The sequence below is a fragment of the Pseudorca crassidens genome, chromosome 17 (assembly GCF_039906515.1).
Source record: "Pseudorca crassidens isolate mPseCra1 chromosome 17, mPseCra1.hap1, whole genome shotgun sequence".
Taxonomy (NCBI): domain Eukaryota; kingdom Metazoa; phylum Chordata; class Mammalia; order Artiodactyla; family Delphinidae; genus Pseudorca; species Pseudorca crassidens.
The window spans coordinates 26,231,365-26,253,260 of NC_090312.1; positions in this window are offsets into that span (position 1 = coordinate 26,231,365).

Here is a 21,896-nt window from a genome sequence, read left to right on the forward strand (position 1 = left end):
ATTAGAGAAATTATCATGTGTTAAGCTCTTGCAGGTGAGGATAACAATACAGATGGATTCATGGCTATTTTCAATGGTAGAGTCCCAGAATTCATTTCACCACTACTATGATCTTCTCCTCCACTAACACTTCAAGCCCCTCACTCCACCTGACACTAATTGAAATTACTTTAGTATTTTAGTGACTAAAAATTACTTTTTATTCACTCCACCTGACACTAAATTGAAATTTAGCAACTATTTGGGAAGGTAAGGCCAAGATATTCACACTCAAATTGTGGTAAATAAATGGGAGAGGAAAAAATGGATTCAGGAAATAAGATCCACTCCTACATATGTGAGTAGGTTTTTCTTCACCTGTAAGGTGGCTGGATATCTCTATGGCAAGATTTATTGAATAATAAAAGTTTCATTCAGGAAATAGGAACACAGCCTCAGAACAAAGAACCAAGTTAGATCCTGGATGGAATAGTGGTGGCACTGACCATGGGAACACCTAGAGGAGATTAACTTCAAAGATGTTTTCCTTGACCTCTGGAAGAAATTTTTTGTCAAAGTTTATCCTTTTTTCTCTTTTGTCGTACTTGCCTTTTAAAATGTGCCAATTGGTAATTGAATAAATTCTTTCCTGGCTGTAGTCTTGGTGAATCTGAAGAGACAGAATAATAATTGGGGAAAATGTTCATATTCTTTCTGCTCACTGAGGCACATAAAGATGAAATTCATTCCTCTCTCTTTAATTCAGATAAAAAGGCAAAAACAAACATGGAAGAAAGAAAAATAAGTGGTCAGTATGTTGGTAGTCCAACTTAGATTGACATGCAAAGTTCAGGATAAGACCATGGGAATAAGTGGCACACAGGGAGAAAATTTATTGTGGACCACTAAGCCTAATTACTGAGGGAGAAAATTACAAAGTGGGGTGGAAATTTTTTGTCTGTATGGTAAGAAACTCATAAGAATAGTTATTTTGAAATAATGATTGGGAATTAGCAGTATGGAACTAAGATGACACAGGTCCCACTTCTGGTGCTTTTGGAGCATGGGAAGTGGAAGGGTAACTTTTATTTGTGAAGGTAGTGAGAAAAGTAATACCTTCAGAAAGAAGCTAGGTTTCAGTTTAGTCAGAAGCATAAGGGAATGGTCATTGAAAAACTGATGATGTAGGTGTGGCAGGCAGAATAATGGCCCTGGAAGGATGTCCACGACTTAATCAACTTAATCCTCGGAACCTGTAGTTATGTTTCCTTACATAGCAAAAGGGACTTTGAAGACGTGATTAACATTAAAGACCTGGAGAGGGGGAGAGTATCCTGGGTTATCCAGGTGGGCCCCATCTAGTTATATGAGTCCTTAAAAGCAGAAAACCTTTCACAGTTGTGGTCAGAGGGAGACGTGACTACAGAAGGGTCAGAGAGAAATTCAACTCTGCTGGTTTTTAAAATGGAGGAAGGGAGCTGTGAGCCGCGGGTGACCTCTAAAAGTTAGAAAACATGAAGAAATGGACTCACCCCTAGAGTTTCTAGGAAGGGGTGACGCCTGCCAGCACCTTGATTTTATGACTTCTGACCTTCAGAACTGTAAGATAATAAATTTGTGTTGTTTTAAGCTGCTAAGTTTGAGGTACTTGGTCATGGCAGCGACAGAAAACTTATACATAGGGGAACAGAGGGGCATGAGTGGCAGAAAGTAACATGGGAACAGTGGTACCCATTTCACAAAGCTGCTGTGTGGATTAATGAAATTGAATATATAAACCACTTACAGTTTCTGGAACTTTCAGAAGTGGTAGTTATTACTTTCTATTTCAGGTGTTATGAATTAAGCAATGTGGTAAGCACTGTTGATGAAATCCTGTTAAAATTTATACATGGAGCTTCTCCCATGTAGCTCATACTTAGATTTCTGAAAACAGAGTAAATTACATCTAGGTAACTAAACAATTCTGTGTTGAAATTAAAGTGGAATTGTGGAACCCCTCCCCCCAAATAAACATAGATAGATAGATAGATAGATAGATATAGTTTTTACTCTTTGAGCCTTTGTTTTCTTATCTATAAAATGAAACTGTCTCGTCAACTTTATAAACTGCTTATGAGGACCAAATCCTTCATGTCAAAGCAATTGAACAAGGGAAAAACATTTTTAAAGCATGGATTTAATATTTTAGTGTGTGTGTTTGTAAAGGATTGAGTGTAGCTTGTGGTGAAAAATATAGCAACTATTTGTGTCTTTATCAATCAATTTTTGGTTACATCAGAGTGGTTATAGAGATGTAAGCAGTATTGGGTAGCGTGAGCTTTTCACATTATTAGCAGTGGCGTCTGTTAAGCAACCCATTTGTTTGTGGAGCTTCCATGGCTTCACAGTTAAGGGGAAACATTAAAATCCAGGAAGTGTTTCTTAGTAATTTGTTGAAGATCAATTTAATTGTCCTTTGGCACTCAGTGCTACTGAAACTCAATAAATAGTTCACTTGGAAGAAATGTGATGATGAGCAAAACCGACAGAAAAACAAGATAGTCACTGTTAGTCACTATTCAGCTTTGATAAGCAAGGATAATGCTATCATGTTGTGCCTAAATTAAATGTTGCAACTTGGAAGCACACAAATAAGAAAATAAGGAACTTAATCATCTGTTGAACTACATTCAACACATATTTATTGAGCAAAAATCATATTGTATGCATTGCTAATTTCCCTTCAAAGATGAGTTAAGAACAATTCCTACATGAAAGATAAGGAATAATAGTAACTGTTATTTCTACAATGTTTTATAAACTATAAAACATTTATTATTTTATTTAAAAAAACTAAAATCTAGTGAGAGGTATAGGAATATATGTGTAAAACTGACTTTCTTAAAAGTGTAAGGCAACTGTAAGGTTTACAAGAGAAGGATCAGTGATTTTGGCTTGACAATTATTAAATGGTTTAAAGATGAAAAATTGAGTAAAGCTGTGAATTGTGACTAGAAATTAAATAGTAAATTCTGTTATTCTGTAAAGGAATTGGGTGCTGTCATTTCAAATAACCAAGTCATAGTACCCTTTTTTTTTAATCGGTATTTTTCAATGTATAACTTGCATATGAAAAGTTCTGTTTTGAAGTATACCATTCTATGAGTTTGAAAAGCATGATATAAAATATTTCCACCACTGTACACTGTTCCCTCATGCCCGTTTGCAGTCAACCCATTCTGTGGTCCACTACTGGCTTCTGGAGTCAGTACTCTGCTTTCTGACACTGTAAGTTTACCTTTTCCAGGCTATTACATAAATTAATCATAGAGTTTATAGTCTTGTGTTGGGCTGCTTTCACTTTGCATGTTCCTTTTGAGTTTCATTCATGTTATTGGTTTTATCAGGAGTTTATTGCTTTTACTGCTGTGCAGATTTCTACTCTAAGGTTATACCATATTTTCTTCATCAGTTCACAAGTTGTTTGTTTCCAGCATCTGGATGTTTAGTGGTATGTCATTGTGGCTTTACTTTGAATTATTTCCTTAATGACTAATGATCATCCTTTAATATGATTATTTCTCAATCTTACATCTTCTCTGTGGAGTGTCTGTTCAAATTTTTCCAGATTTTTCTTTTTAATTGAGGTTTCAGTCTTCTCCTTGTTGAGTTTTAAAGCATTTTATATTCTGGATGGGGGTCCTCTATCAGATATGTTTGTGAACATATTCTGCAAGTCTGGCTTGCATTTTTTTAAGGTAGTTTAATATTTTATTTATTTTTTTATTTTGAGGATGGATTTGAACTATTTATTTATTTAAGGATTTTTGATAGTTCTCTCTCTCTCTCTCTCTCTCTCTCTATATATATATATATATATATTTTTTTTTTTTTTTTTTTTGCCGTACGCGGGCCTCTCACTGTTGTGACCTCTCCCTTTGCGGAGCACAGGCTCCGGATGCGCAGGCTCAGCGGCCATGGCTCACGGGCCCAGCTGCTCCGCGGCATGTGGGATCTTCCCAGACCACGGCACGAACCTGTGTCCCCTGCATCGGCAGGCGGACTCTCAACCACTGCGCCACCAGGGAAGCCCTAGTTTAATATTTTTAAAAATGCTCTCTTGATCCATTTTCAAGGCCCTTGCTAGAGACAGGTCAGTTCTCCTACTTGAGCGGCTAAGTAGGTACACGTGGCAAATACTTTCCTTATGGAGCTCTCACAGTCTGTTGTTAGACACACTATGAACCTTCTCTAATCACTCCAATACCAGATACCAGACAACTAGAGATAGCCCCTAAGCCCTGAATCTGTGAAGTTATTCAAAGTGAACAATCCATTGGAACCCTGCAAAACCCAGCTAATCTCACCCTGCTTGACATACATAAATTGTTCCCTGCAGCTCCAGTTGCTGTTACCCTTTCCTAGGGTGCAAACCTCTGTATGGCCCTGTGTGGCAGCATACTTCCTTTTGAAGCTGTAACAAAGAGTTCTGCTTTCCAGATATCCAGTTGTTAGTGTGTCATGTCCCACCATCAAAAGAATCTTTAAATCTTAGAAATCATCTTTTATTCTGTTAACAGTGCCTTGACAAGCAATAGACCTAATTTTTAATTATTTAATAAAATTTTATGTAAGATTTGTTTTCTAGAGAAGTTTTGAGTTCAAAGAAATTTTGAAGCAAAGGAACATATTTCTCATACATCTCCTGCCTCTACACATGTATAGCCTCTCCCTTTGTCAGCATCATCCTCCAGAGTGATACATTTGTTACAACTGATGAACCTACATTGACACATCATAATTACCCAAAGTACATATTGATACTTTACATTATGGTTCATTCTTGGTATTATACATTCTTTGGGTTTGGACAAATACTCAATACATAACTATGTGCATCTATTATTATGGTATCATACAGAGTATTTTCACTTCCCTACAAAATCTTCTATGCTCTATTTATCTCCCCATCCCTGCCTACCCAATAACTGATTGTTTTTCTGTCTCCGTAGTTTTGCCTTTGCAAGAATGTCATATAGTTGGAATGGTACAATGGTGTATAGCCTTTTCAGATTGGCTTCTTTCACTTAGTAATATTCATTTGTTTCCTCTGTGGTTTTCCATTGCTTGATACCTCATGTCTTTTTAGTTCTGAATAATATTCCGTTGGCTGGATGTATCACAGCTTGTTTATCCATTTACTTAAAAAGGACATCCTGGTTGATTCTAAGTTTTGACAATTATAAATAAAGTTGCTGTAAACATCCCCGTAAGAGTTTATGTGGGGGCATGCTTTAAACTCCTTTGGGTAAATACCAAAGAGCAAGACTTCTGGGTTGTATGGTAGGAGGACATTTAGTTTTATAAGAGGCTGCTAAACTGTCTTCCAAAATGGCTGTAACATTTTGCATCCCCAAGAGCAATGAATGAGACTATCACGCCCACATTCTTGCCAGCATTTGGTGCCAGTGTTCTCCACATTCTGGTCATTCTAATAGGTGTATAGTGGTTTCTCATTGTTGTTGTTGGTGTACATATGTGTATGTGTGTGTGTATCATATATAAACTCATATACAACAAAATATATGAGACACACGTATGAGTATGTATGAGTATGTATATGTATATAAAATATTTTTATTAAGATATAATTGACATATAAAATTGTATTTGTTTTAGGTATACAACATACTGATCTGATGTGTATATACAAAAAAAGTCATTAAAATCCATCACTACACAAAGTTACAGATTTTTTTCCTGTGATGAGAAGGACTTGTAAGGACTACTCTTAGCACCTTTAAAATATACAATTCAATATTGCTAACAGTGCTCACCATGCTGTAAATTACATCTTCAGGAACTATTTATAACTGGAGTTTTTACCTTTTGACCATCTTCACCTATTTTGCCCAGCCCCTAGCCCCCGCCTCTGGAAATCACTAATCTGTTCTCTGTACTTATGAATTTGTTTTTTAGATTTTTAAAATTTAACATATAAGTAAGATCAGACAGTATTTGTTTTTCTCTGTATGATTTATTTCACTTAACATATGCCCTCAAGGCCCTTCCATGTTACGACTAATGACATATTTTCCTTCTTTTTATGACTGAATATTATTCCATTGTGTTTGTGTGCATGTGTGTGTGTGACATTTTCTTTATCCAGTTATCTCTTGATGGACTCTTGGATTGTTTCCATGGCTTGGTTTTTGTAAATGATGCTGCAAAGAACACAGGGGTGCAAATATCTTTTTAAGATAGTGATTCCATTTCCTTCAGATAAACACCCATAAGCTGACATGCTGAATCGTATGGTAGTTCTATTTTCAATTTTTTTTAGAAACCTTCATACTGTTTTCTAGTGACTGGACCAATTTGCATTTCCACTGACAGCGCACAAGAGTTCTCTTTTCTCCACATCCTCACCAACACTTCTTATCTCTTGTCTTTGAGTGATAGCCATGCTAACAGTTGTAACTTGATATCTCACTGTGGTTTTGATTTGCATTTCCCTGATGATTTTTGATGTTGAGCACCTTTTCATGTACCTGCTGGCCTTTTGTGTGTCTCCTTTGGAAAAACGTCTATTCAGATTCTCTGCTCATCTTTTAATTGGATTTTTTTTCTATTAAGTTGCATGAGTTCATTACACATTCTAGATACAAACCGCTTATCAGATAAATGATTTGAAAATATTTTCTCCATTCTGCAGGTTGCCTTTTCATTTTATTGATAATATCCTTTGCAGAACATTTTAGTTTGACGTAATCACACTTGTTTATATTTGCTTTTGGTGTCAAATTGGAAAAATAATTGCCAAGATCAATGTCTAGAAGCTTACCCAGTATATTCTCTTCTAGGAATTTTATGGATTTAGATCTTACATTTAAGACTTTCATTCACTTTGAATTGATTTTTGTTTATGTTGTAATATAATGGTCCAGTTTCATTCTTTTTCTTGTGGCTGTCCAGTTTTTCCAACACCATTTATTGAAGAAACTGTCCTTTCCCCATTGTATGTTCTTGGCTCCTTTGTTATAAATTAATTGACCACATAGGTGTAGGTTTCTGTCTGGGCTCTATTCTGTTCCATTAATTTATGTGGGGTTTTTTTCATGCTAATTATGTACTGTTGTGATTGCTGTAGCTTTGTAATATATATTGAAATCAGGAAACACGATGCCTTCAGCTTTGATCTTCTTCCTCAAGATTGCTTTGGTTAATTGGAATTTTTTGTGCTTCCATACAAATTTTAAAATTGTTCTATTTCTGTGAAAAATGCCATTGGAATTTTGATAGGGATTGCATTAAATCTGTAGATTGTCTTGAGTACTATGGACATTTTAACAATGTTAATTCATTCAATCCATGAACATGGAAGATCTTTCCATTTGAGTCATTTTTTTCAATTTCTTTCATCAATGTCTTATAGTTTTCAGTGGATAAGTCTTTCACCTCCTTGGTTAAATTCATTACTAGGTATTTTATTCTTTATGATGCAATTTTAAATGGGATTGTTTTCTTAATTTCTCTTTCTGATCTTTATTAGTATGTAGGAGCACAACTAATTTTATATCTTGTGGTTTTACTGAATTTGTTTATTCTAAGTTTTTTTTGGTGGAGTCTTTAGGATTTTCTATGTATAATATCATGCCATCTGCAAATAAAGATAATTTTGCTTCTTTTCCAATTTGGATGTCTTTTATTTATTTTTCTTGTATAATTACTCTGGAGAACTTCCAGGACAATGTTGAATAAAAGTCATGAGAGTAGGCGTTCTTGTCTTGTTCCAGGTCTTAGAGGGAAAGTTTTTAGCTTTTCACCATTGAGTATAATGTTAATCGTGGGCTTGTCATCTATGCCCTTTATTTTGTTGGAGTATATTCCCTCTATACCTGCTTTGTTGAGAGTTTTTACCAAAAATGGATGTTGAATTATTTCAAATGCTTTTCTGCTTCTATTGAGAGGGTCATATGATTTTGATTCTTCATTTTGTTAATGTTGTATATCTCAGTGATTGATTTTTGGATGCAGAACTGTCCTTGAATACCTGGATAAATCCCACTTGGTCATGGTGTGTGATCCTTTTAATGTATTGTTGAATTCTGTTTGCTGATGTTTTGTTGAGAATTTTTGCATCTATGTTCATCAGGGATACTGGCCAGTGATTTTCTTTTTCTTTAATGTCCTTCTCTGTTTTGGTGTCAGGGTATTGCTGGTCTTGTAAAATGAATTAGGATGTATATCCCCCTCTTCTATTTTTTGGAAGAGTTTGAGAATGGCCAGTATTGATTCTTCAAATAGTATCATTCACCAGTGAAGCCATCTGGTTCTGGAATTTTGTTTGTTGGGAGGTTTTTGATTATTGATTCCATCTCCTTACTAGTAATCAATCTGTTCAGATTTTCCATTTCTGCATGATTCAGTCTTGGTAGGTTGTATGTTCCTAGTAATTTATCCATTTCTTCTAGTTTGTCCAGTTTTTTGGTTTATAATTGTTAATAGTCTCTTATGATCCTTTGTATTTCTGTGGGGTCAGTTGTAATGTCTTCTCTTTCATTTCTAGATTTATTTATTTGAATCCTCTTTTTGTTTTCTTTGTGATTCTCGAACATGTCTATTTTGTTTATGTTTTCAAAAAATCAGCTCTTAGTTTCATTGATTTTTTAAGTCTCTCTTTTATTGATTTCCATTCTGATCTTTGTTATTTCCTTCCTTTTATTAACTTTAGTAGTCATTTGGCGTCATTTGTTCTTCTTTTTCTAGTTCCTTAAGGTATAAAGTTGGGTTGTTTGATATCTTTCTTTTCTTAATCACACATTTATCTGTATAAACTTCCCTCTTAGAACTGCCTTTGCTGTATTCCATAAGTTTTAGTATGTTTTATTTCCATTTTCATTTGTCTCAGGTATTTTATTAAAAATTTCTCTTTTGATTTCTTCTTTGACTCATTGGTTGTTCAGTTGCAACTTGTTTAATCTTTACATTTTGTGAATTTTCCTGTGTTCTTCCTATAATTGATTGATTGTTTCATACCATAATGGTCAGAAAAGACACTCGATATGATGTCAATCTTCTTAAATTTATTGACTTGTTGTATGGCCTAACATAACCCATACCAGAGAATGTTCTATATGTGCTTGAGAAGATTGTGTATTCCTCTGCTTTTAGATGCAATGTCTGTAAATGTCTATTAATTTCATCTGATCTAATGTGTTAAGTTCAGTGTTTCCTTACAGATTTTCTTTCTGTATGATTTCTCCATTGATAAAAGTGGGGTATTAATGTCCCTTACTATTATTGTATTGCTGTGTATTTCTCCCTTTAGGTCTATTAATGTTCACTTTATATATTTAGATAATCCTATGTTGGGTGAATAAATATCCTTTTGTTGGATTTGTAACTTTATCATTATATAATGACCTTCTCTGTCTCTTATTTTATTATCTTAAAGTCTATTTTATCTAATATAAGTACAGGTATTCCAGCTTTCTTTGGTTTCCATTTGCATGGAATATCTTTTTCAGTCCCTTCACTTTCAGGCTGTGTGTCTCAAAGCTGAAGTGAATCTCTTATAAGCAGAATAATATTAGGTGCTATTTTTTTATCCATTCAACTTTTCTATGTCTTTTGTTGGAGAATTTAGTCCATTTATATTTAAAGTAATTATTGCTAGGTATGGACTTATTGCCATTTTATTAATTTGCTTTCCTGGAAAAACTGGTTTCTGTGTGCTGCCTCTGCACTGTGCCCTGAGGGGACAGCTGGCTAGGAACTATTTCTCTTTTTATTATAGTCCTGGCCACTGGACCCTGATGATCAGGGGTATTCTCTGGGTCACAGTTGCAAAAACTGGGGCACTAGATGTGTGTACAAGTTCCTTTCTAGGATACCAGTGACCTGGAGTAAGGCAGAGGGAGACTACATGGATAGTGCCTGCCAGCCTCCCCAGTCTCTGGAGATTATTGCAGTTAGTCCCTAGATGTGTGTTAAATTAGAAGCCTCAAGTCAAATCTTCTAAAATAAGCAAATTGTCTATCCTCTTTCACAGAAAGAGTGCACATGTTTCTGTCTGCTGTCTCTATGCTGGGCCTTGGAGGGATAGCCATCATAAACCCTTTAAGAACTGTCTCCAAGTTCCCAAAAGCCTTGTGAGTCTCATGGATGCAATCCCAGTTGGCTTTAAAGCCAGATACTTTGGAGTCCCAACACTCAGGTAGAAGTCTTACAAGGTGGGGTGTTAGATGAAGGGTCCAAATATCTGACTCCTCAGAAGCAGTTGGGAGTTGGGTGTTCCATCCTGGTTGTGTACACTGTGCTAGGGGTGGGGTTTGTGGTGAGCTTGTGTCTCAGCCTCCTATCCATTCCAATGTCGATTTTTTTATTTTAATTTGCCTGATATATAAGAGTTGTTCAGCTAGTTTCTGGATTTCTTTCAAAGGGAACTGTTCTGTATGTAGCTGTAGATTTGATGTGTCTTTGGGAAGTGGTGAGTTCAGAAAGCTCCTGTGTCACCGTCTTGAACCAGAACTTCTCCTCCTATTAATTTGCATTTCCCTGATGATATAGCTTGTGGAACATTTTTTATAGGCGTATTTGCCATCTGTATATCTTTGATGAGGTGTCTGCTAAGGTCTTGGCTTACCTTTAACCAAGTTGTTTGTTTTCATATTGAGTTTTAAGAGTTCTTTGTATATTTTGGATAACAGTTCTTTATCAGCAGTGTCTTTTGCAAATATTTTCTCCAATCTTTGTCTTGTCTTCTCATTCTCTTGGCATTGTTTTGCACAGAGCAGTGTTTATTTTAATGAAGTACAGCTTATTATTTCTTTCATGGTTTGTGATTTTGGTGTTTTATCTAAGAAATCAGTGTCATACCCAAGGCTACCTAGGTTTTCTCCTATGTTATCTTCTAGAAACTTATAGTTTTACAATTTACATTTAGGTATGTGATCCACCTGAGTTAATTTTTTGAAGGGTGTAAGGTCTGTGTCTCAATTCGTTTTTTTGCATGTGGATGATCCGTTGTTCAAACACTACTTACGTTGCCTTTTCTCCTTTGTCAAAGATCAGTTGAGTATGTCTATGTGGTCTATTTATTGGCTCTGTATTCTGATCCATTGATCTATTTGTCTTTCTTTCACCAGTTCTAAACTGTCATTATTACTGTAGCTTTACAGTAAGTCTTAAAGTTTGATAGTGTCAGTCTTCCAACTTTCTTCTTCTCCTTCCATATCATGATGACTATTCTGCATATTTTGTTCCTCAGTATAAAGTTTGGAATTGGTATGTCAATATACACAAAATAACTTGCTAAGATTTACTGCTCAATATTCTGTAATAACCTAAATGGGAAAATAATTTGAAAAAGAATAGATACATGTATATGTATAACTGAATCACTTTGCCGTACACCTGAAACTAACACAACATTGTTAATCAACTATGCTCCAGTATGAAATAAAAATTTTTTAAAGACTAAAAAATAAACTAAACCCACAAACTAGAAAAAATAATTTAAAAAATATGTTCAATCTTACAAAAAAGATTTTCTTTGGGATTGCATTAAATATTTATATATATTAAGTTGGGATGAACTGATACCTTGACAATATTGAGTCTTCCTATCCATGAACATAAATAGACCTAATTTTTATTTCACCTTTCTAACAGTAAAAATTGCTGTGGGGAAAGCACACCCTCCCAATTTGCTCTATGTATTTTGGGTAGGCATTAAAAATTTGAGAGTAAGAAACATGTCTTTATTGGGTAAGCAAATCTTAATAGTATTACATATCTTCATGTGGAACTCAGAGATGGGCAAGAATACTATTAGGACCCCAGAAAGAAAAAAAAAGTTTTAGGTATTTTATTGAAAGAAATACTGGCTTTCTACTTAGTAGGAGATAGCTGAAGTGATTTTCTTTCTCTTTTCATGTTGCTTTATGCTAAGGTTTCTATTCCTCAAATTCTCCCATATTTGCAAATATGTTTTTATACTGTGTGTGTTGAGTGTGTGTGACTTGTTGACTGTTTATATTCTTTTGTTTTCTAACTTGTAGTGTCAGGATTAATAGATCCCATTTATTCTTGATTCTTTTTACTTTGTAACTAAGTAGTTATTTATTCTAGAAGCATATAGGGTTTTTTTCTTTACTCCTAGAGTTAAAGAATTATATCAGAATACACCTAAGGGTTTTCCTTTATTCGTTGATCCTCTTGGAATTCAGTGAAGCCTTTTAATCTACAGAATCTGATCTTGTTTCAGCTCAAGGATATTTTTTCCTATTTATTTAACTCTTGCCTTTTCTTCCTGCTAGTTTTTGCTCCTTCTGTAATTTTATTTGCTGTGTGCTTTGAAAATTTTCTTTAATTTTAATGAATTCCTAAGCTGGGTTTTATTCAGTAACATAATTCAGTAACCATATTTCTGATATTTAAAAAATCCAATTAAAGTATTGCACAGATACTTAAATAACAGTCTTACTATCTACCTACCTACATATCCTACAAAATATTTTGTGCTATAATTAAATCATACTAAGTGCTCATATTTATTTTAAGTTATTCTCTCTTACAGCAGTTCCAGCTCACTATACTGTGAGTGCTTTCTTTTCCAACCCCCCTTCCTTTTGTTTGCTGAGACCTCTTAGATTATGTTTCTTTGCCTACTTAGATACTACTCTTGGAACTTTGGTCCAGCCCTGGAGATCCTTAACAGGTGACAAGCTTATGAAGCATGGGAGGAACCAAAACTCTGTCCTGTGGGTTGGTGAAATGCCAGTTGTGAAGTTCATTATATCTCTTTCATGTTCATGGATGAAATCTTTCTATTCTCTTGACTTCCCATCTGCAAAGGATGGTGCTATTTCTGCCTCAGTGGTAGAGAGAATTCAGACCACCAGTTATTCTCAGCAGCTATCTAGCTACAATGTCTTTAGTTTGATTTCTTTATTTTTTTTCTACTTAATCAAGTTTGTACTGTGATATAGAATTGTCAACAGAGTAAAAATACTTTACATGAACCTTAATTTAAAAAAAAAACTAATATTTTTGAGGATTATTAGATGCCAGAACCTTTATAAGCATGTCACTTAGGGTTATTTATGTCTCACAACAGTATAAAGTAGATGTTATTGTCATACCTCATTTTTCAGATGATAAATATGAAGCGTAGGAAATGATAGAGATTTGGCTCAAATCTATTTCACATAACCTGTGGTTATTTCCTCAATTCCAGAATATATAGTTTGAATAAACACATTCAGACACAATGTAGGTAAAATCCCTACATTGGTACCCTGACCCATGGAGTGTGGGTTATAATAACAACAACAAAAAAAAAACCAAGTGGAAACTATCAGCACTGCCTCTACCTATCAAAATAATAAAATAAACTGAATATTGCATTCCAGGAGGCACTATGGAAATTAATATTCCCATCAAGGACAAAAACGATGAAAGAATGATGGCCCTCACCATATTCCCCTTTACCTCATGTATTTGACCTTTGGTGAAGAAAGGTGGAGAATGACAGTAAATTATCATAAATTTATCCAGCTGTTGACTCCAGTTGCAGCTGCTGCTCCAGATATGGCTTTGTCACTGGAGCAAATCAATACATCCCCTAATACCTAGTATGAGTTATGCAGTTATCAATCTCATGAACAGTTTCTTTATACCTGTTAAAAAAGACAGTGAAGACCAGTTTTCTTTCAGCAGGGCCAGAAACACACATTCACTGTATCACCTTAGGACAGTACCAATGCACCAGCTCTAAGTCATAATGTAGTATTTAGGAATCTTTTCCAGACATTATTCTAGTCAATCACATTGATGATAATGTATTATTTGGATCTGGAGAGTAGAAAGCTGGGACTACTTCAGATACATTGGTAAGAAACAAACATGTCAGAGAGTAGGAAACAAATCCCACAAAAATCTAGGGGTCTGATACCTCAGTGAAATTTCTAGGTGCCCAGCTATCTTGGGAAGGTTGAATTATCCATTTCAGGGGAAGGAGAATTTGCTGCATCTGCTTCCCTACCACTAAGAAAGAGGTCACAGTGCTTAATGTATCTTTTTGAATTTTGGAAGCAACGTATTTCCTCATTTGAGTATAACACTCCAAACCACTTACCAAGTAATATAAAAGGTTGCCTGTTTTGAGTGAGATCAAGAGTGAGAAAAGACTGCAACAGATACAGGATCCCATACAAGCAGTTCTGTCACTGGGTCAAATGATCAGCATCTCTGCTGGTGCTTGGAGAGTCTGTAGCAGTTAGGAATGCTAAGTGGAACTTTTGACAAGCACTTATAGGTGAATCATACCACAGTACTTTGAGTTTTCGAGGCAAGCCCACGCCATACTCTGCAGACAACTACTGTTTTTTGAGATAGACAGCTTCTAACTTCCTACTGGGCCAAATAGCAATGGAAACTTGATGATAATGAGCTGGGTATTTTCTGACACACCAAGCCATAAAGTTGTGTGTGCACAGCAGCACTCTAACGTCAAGCAGGAGTGGTGTATTCAAGATTGGGCTCAAAGAAGCCTTGATAGCACAAGTAAGTTGGATGAGCAAGCAGCCTAAATGCCTATTCCTGACAAATTGATTTTTCTCTCATAACCATACTTAGGGCCTCATGGCAAGTTCTTAATGACCAAATGACTGAGGAATAAAAAAGATAGGTGTGTTTTTACAGATAGTTCTACACAATATGAAGGCAATACCCACAACTGAATGAATTCAGTACTACTGTAGTTGTATTCCAGGGTGGTTCTGAAGGACAGAAGTAAATGGGGACTCTCCTCACTGGAGAGAACTTTGAGTAGTGCACCTGGTATACATTTTGCTTGAGAGTAGTTGTAGCCAGAGATACGATCTGCACTGATTCAGTCATAGTAGTCAGTGGTTTGGTATAATGATCCAGTACTTGGGACAAACCCAATACCAAGAGACTAAATATACAAATGGACAGTGGCCAGACTATGTATAAAAATAGAACTCAGATCCACAATCTGAAGTAAACTGCCCAAGAAACCAGCCCCATTGTCTACAATAAATAGCCTGGGAAACCAGTCTGCTATAATTCAGACTTACAGGAAGCCAGATTGTTAACCTTGGTAACCATTCAGCAAGTTATTTTTTTAATAGCAATTGACCCAACATGCCCAGGACTTGATTAATAATTGACAGCTTCCCTAATTTTTGTCCCTGCATCCAACTTACTACCAACCATATAAAACCAAATACGCACCCCTAACCAATCACATAAGATGACCCCTTCTATTTAGCCTACCTACAGCTTCCCTATACCAACCACCTCCAATCAGTGCATACCTGAAGCCTTCTTTCCTCACTGTCAACCTTTTCCACGCTTTTGCCTGCCTTTTAGTCTTTGCTAAAATGCAAGTTATCATGGCTGACTCCCTTGCTATAGCAAGCTCAGAAAAAATAGCTTTTGCTTCTCTCACTTGGTTGGTCTTTTTTATTTCCACAATTCACAAACTGATGACAAAGAGATTGCGGGAAGAGGTATATGGATAGACTTCTGAATGAACACAGTGTGTGAAGATATTTGTATCTCACTTGAATGCTCATCAAAAAGCAACCACAGCAGAGGAGGACCTTAATCACTGGGGGGGTGAGATGACCCAATCTGTGGACATCAGTCATACTCTTTTCCCTGGAATCCCTGTGCTAAACATGGTGAAACCCTTTTACCTGAACACTGAGGCTTTTTTCTCCTTTTTTGGTTAAGCTGTTTTCAGTTTAGTCTGGCCAGTGCCTCCTTTCAGATAGTTCTTTTATCTTTTGGAACACATAATTTTTAGGCAGGTTAGTTGTTTTCCATGTTTCATTCTCTTATATTTTTCATTCCTTTTTCTCTTCATTTTCATCCTAGGAGAAATTTTCATATCATTATGTAAATTCATACTTTATCACTTATATTCTTTATTGTCTCCTATGTGTCTCAATTCTGTCATTGCATTTTAACTGTTCATTTTGATTTCCTTTGAATTTTGTATATTTTCTGGATTATCTTTTAACTAGTTTGGCCTATAGTCTCTATTGATCTTCCTCTTTCTGGGCTTATTTTAAAATATCATGTCTTCTTGCTAGAGAGAATTACAAATAATTTCTATTTAGTTTTTAGTAGTATGTACTTGAAATATACAATTTTGTTTATGGCATCTTTAGACATATATAATTTTCAAATATTACATAATAAATGTATTTATTTATCTTTCATAGCTTCTTCATTTTGTATCTTGCCTACAAATAAATTCCCTATCACTAGACTATTTTTCTAATGTAGTATAGCATCCTTCTAGTGTTTTCATAGTTTTGCTCTTTATTTGTAAATCTTCAGTCAACTGAAAATTTATTTGGGCTGGTGATACCTATGACTTAATTTTCCCATCCTTATTGTTATGCAGTTGTCCAAATGTTGTCTATTGAATTGTGTATCATTTACTCACTGAAAAAGAAATCTAGAGGTTTTAGTGTTAACTACTTATTAAAATAATAAGCCATCATATAACTTCACTGAAACTAAGTATGAATTAATTTCGTTTACAGTTTAAAGAATAATTTTGTAGCACAGGAAAATAATTAAATTCTGCAGATAAATGATTTTCAAAACATGAAAATAAAAGAATTTACAACATAGACCAAAAAGTCTAACAATTCTCTCTACCTTCTGCTCAATGTTTCTGGAACCTAAAACTGCTCTAAAAGATAAAGCCTATTAAAAATGTTTGACAATGATTTTGCTGAATTTCTAAAATGAATTGATCAATAGTACCTAGGATGACTTTCCTAGAACAAGTTACATTAGACTAACTTTATTTCTTTTTTTGATTGTCCTATTGAGTGTAATATCCTTAGTCTCAGGATATTATTCTGTAGTCTTATTCTAAGTATTTGCATTTTAATAGTCAGTATATTGTCTCAAGTAGAATGCACATTCAATAACTATTTACTAAATTGCTGAAGTTTTTAATTATAATTTAAATGTAAATTATAATTTACATTTACTACCTTTTAAGAGACTACTGACAAATCTAAACATCATTATCTTAACTAATTAGAGTCCAGGAAAACCAATAATTCTTCTTTCAGAGTAGGTATAATCTCAGGTATCATATACAATTCTGCATATTATTCATAAGATTATATTATTTTGTAATAATGCCATTTACAAAAGAAGCTTTTTATTAAGCTGTGAGTTCTATGTGCATGTGTTGTATGCCTCTATGTTTAATATTCTGATTACATGGTACTTGTTCTGCTGTCTTTCAATTGACATCTGTATGAAGGCAATGGAAGTCACTCCCCCAAACTCTATAATCTCTTCTACATCTAATTCAAAGCCATGACAACAATCAAAATATTTTAACTGCCTCTGATTATAGTAGTGGATGATAATAGTAAAATTCATACATAGACATATATTAACTAACTAGATAATTGATTCATTAAATTAAATTAATAGGTTTATTAAAACATTTTATATTGCTCTAAGTTGTACAGTTGAATCTTTAAAAGAAAAAAGGTCAGTGCAGTCTTTTATTTTTACTTATGTTTATGAGGTTCCAAAAATGAACAAGGTAAATTGTCTTAAAATATGAGTCAATGATCAAGAATTACTCAAATAAAAGGCCCATATGCAAGCATATCTCACTGTTGCTGTGTTTGCATCCAGATTTATGGGACTTGGGATAAAATGTGATTATTTATTATGAAATCAGAGTAGTACAAATTTTAAATATGATTCCACATTCGGTAGATTGCTAACCACTACATAAATTTCACAACCACTTATTCACTTTCTCTCTTCTGAAACCAGAAAAAAACAAATATAAATGAAAGGAAAAGGGAACTATCTTTCTGTAAATTGTTGTGAAAATTCATTATTTCATTTTCTCTTCTGTTATATTACATAATTTCATTTTATATTATTCAATTGTTCAATTAAATTGTTCAATTTAAATAGCAAGTAGAAGCAGTTTACTCTGGTAGAAAGGCTGTAGGTCTGAGAATCAATTATTTGGTTTTAATATCATCTGATTTTATAGGTTTTGCTTTTTTAAAAAAAAGTGGTAAGAACAGATAACATGAACTCTACCCTCTTAAATTCTCTAGAACTTATTCACCTTGCATAACTAAAACTTTCTAGGTTTTGATTTCAGTATGCTTTTGGCATGTCACAATCTCTGTGAATTTTAGTTTCTTCATCTGTTAAATGGGGCTAATAATATTCTATTTCACAATGTTACTCTGCAGATAAGATAACAGAATATGTTAAAAATGTCCTTTGTAAGTTATAATAATAATAGGTAACCTTTACTGAACACTTGCTATGTGCATTGCAAACATAAAATAACTGAATTTTTAGGATAACCCTTTGATGGAACTATTATAATTCCCATTTTGTAGATGAGAATACTGAAGTAGAGAGATCTTAATTAAATTGCCTAATGCTGTATAGCTGATAAATGGTGAAGCTGGGATTCAAATACAGGAAGTTTGACTCAAGAGCCTATGCTTTCGTCATTATGTTATACTCCCTCTCTTTATACTATGCAAATGTTTGGTTAAAATAAGAATTTACCTTGTATATAAAAATCACCAGTACTCTCTCCCTGTGTAGATATATATATATATGTCCTTTATAGTAGTTTGAAGATATATATGTCCTTTATAGTAGTTTGAAGTGGTTCTGGCAGTCACACTCAAAAACAAATATTGAGGCCTTTTTATATAAAGCATAGAATTTCCAGAGAGAATAAAAGAACTATGTATGGCTTTTAAAATGGCCACTGAAAGTTTAAATCTAAAATTGCTAAGCTATGACAGAATATAAATCAAAAAAACAAATAAATGTTTTTTTCTCCCACAAATAGATTTGTTCAATGTATTTTTAGTTACTTTTGGCACATTAGAATTTCTATCTGGATCCAAGGAATGGAACATAACATTTCATGATCCTCCAGTAGATAAACTATGACTCTTTTTTAAAGAAAAAGTCATTTAATATAGGCCTCAACACACAGATGTAAAAATATATCAATACTACCCAAGATAATGTAAGGATTGAATGCAATCCCTATCAAAATTCCAACAGAATTTTATTCATAAATGAAAAAGCTGATCCTTAAATTTATATGGAATTGCAAGTGTTCTCACATAGCCAAAACAATTTGGAAAAAGAACAAATTTGGAGGACTTGTACTTTCAAAACTTATTGCAAAACTGTAGTAATCAAAACAGCATGGTACTGGTATAAAGACAGACATATAGACCAATGGAATAGAATTGAAAGTCCAGACATAAACATATACATCTATGGACAATTGATTTATGACAGGAATGTCAAGTCTACTCAATGGGGAAAAAAGTCTTTTCAACCAGTGTTGCTGGGACAGACAACTGGATTTCCATATTCAAAAGAATAAAGGTGGACTCCTACCTCACACCATATATAAAAATTAAATTAAATGGATAAACAAGTATGAGCTAAAACCATAAAATACTTAGGAATAAAACTCAGAGGTAAATTTTCATGAATTTGGGTTTGGCAATAAATTCTTTTATATGCCACCAAAAACACGAGCTTGTTGCTTGTGAAGAAAAAAAAACAGATAAATTGGACTTCATCAAATTAATTTTTTTTGCATTAAAGGAAATTATCAAGAAAGTGAAAAGATTTCCTGCAAAATGAGAGAAAATATTTGCAAATAATATATCCTAAAACTCATGAATAAAAACTGGGCAAATCACTTGAATAGGCATTTATCCAAAGAAGATATACAAATAGTCAATATATATATGAAAATATGCTCAACTTCATTAGACATTAGGGGAATGTGAATCAAAACCATAGTGAGTTGCCACTTCCTACCAACTAGGATTGAAGTATTCAAAAAAACAAAGGGGGAAATATAATAAGTGTTAGTGAAAATGTAGACAAATGGGAACCCCCACATATCGATGACGCAAATGTATAATGGTGCAGCTGTTGTGGAAAATAGTATGGTGACTCTTCAGAAAATTAAACATAAAGTTATGTGACCCAGCAGTTTTACTTTTAGTTATATAGCCAAAAGAATTGAAAATAAGGACTCAAACAGATACTTGTACACCACTGATCATTGCAGCATTATTTATAATAGCTATAAGGTAGAAATAACACAGCATCCATCAGCAGAGGAATGGGATAAACAAACATGGTATCTAAATACAATAGAATATTATTTAGCCATAAAAAGAAATGAAGTTCTCATACCTGCTACAGCATGGATTAACCTTGATAACACTATGCTAAGTGAAATAAGCCTGGCAAAAAAGGACAAATATTGTATGAATTGATTTATATAAAATATCTAGAATGTGAAAATTCATAGAGACAAAGTAGATTAGAGGTTACTGGGAGCTGACGGGAAGAGAGAATGAGAAATTACTGCTTAAAGGTTACTGAATTTCTGTTTAGGGCGATGAAAAAGTTTGGAAATAGTAGTGATGGCTGCACAACATTGTAAATTTAATGAAAGTCTTGATGTTTATGCTTAAATTTTTCCATTTTAGTTATTTTTTGTATTATATATATTATCAAAATTTTAGAAAGATGCTTTCTCCAGTTGTTTAGGACAAACAGATTTCAAAAATCATACTTGAATTATCTTTTACTTCATCTTCAATATCTGAACCAAGCTATATACCAAGTATGGCTAATGCCCTATTATTGTGGTTCTATTTCACAACAACTACTTAACTCTCGTTAGGGTTTCAAACTCACATTGATATTTATTGGCATTGTAACCCTGACCAGGTTGCTACTAATAGCAAATGAGCATATAAAATGATACCCAACATCATTAGTCACCAGAGAAATATAAATTAAACCTGCTATACATACATTGGAATAATTAAATTAGAAAGACTGATAATATCAATTGTGGGCCTGGAAATGCTGTAACTAGAACTCTCATACACTGCTGTTGCAAATGTAACATGGCTTAACTCTTTGGAAACTAGTCATTTAAAAAAAAAAAAGGGGGCTTCCCTGGTGGCACAGTGGTTGAGAGTCCGCCTGCCAATGCAGGGGACACGGGTTCCTGCCCTGGTCCGGGAGGATCCCACATGCCACAGAGCTGCTGGGCCCATGAGCCATGGCCGCTGAGCCTGCGCGTCCGGAGCCTGTGCTCCACAACGGGAGAGGCCACAACAGTGAGAGGCCTGTGTACCGCAAAAAAAAAAAAAAAAAAAAAAGGTAAACATATACCTTTAAGAAGATCCAGCCATTCCGTCTCAAAGTATTTACTCTAGAGGAAGGAAAATACATTAGTGTTTCACTGGGAATTTGACTCAACTGACACCAAAACTTTTGTATCCCCTATTAAAAATCCTGTGATATCACATCCTACTACTGCTATTTACCTTTCTCTACACAGCAAAATTGCTTAAAAGTGTTTTACTCAACCCCTCTGTCTCCCTTTTTCTCCTCAACCTAGTCAGTCTACCTCCCTCACCATTCAATAGAAGCTGTGCTAATCAAAGACATTAATTAACTTCACCCTGCCAAAGATAATGACCAACACTTTTTTTGTGTGTGTGGTACGCGGGCCTCTCACTGTTGTGGCCTCTCCCGTTGCGGAGCACAGGCTCCGGACGCGCAGGCTCAGCCGCCATGGCTCACGGGCCCAGCTGCTCCGCAGCATGTGGGATCTTCCCGGACTGGGGCATGAACCCGTGTCCCCTGAATCGGCAGGCGGACTCTCAACCACTGCGCCACCAGGGAAGCCCATAACCAACTCTTTGACTTCATCTTGAACAAAGTATCACCAATATTTGTCACAATTAACCATCCTCTCCTTCTTGAAGCAATTTCCTAACATCTTTTTTAATTTTAAGTCACCATTAGAA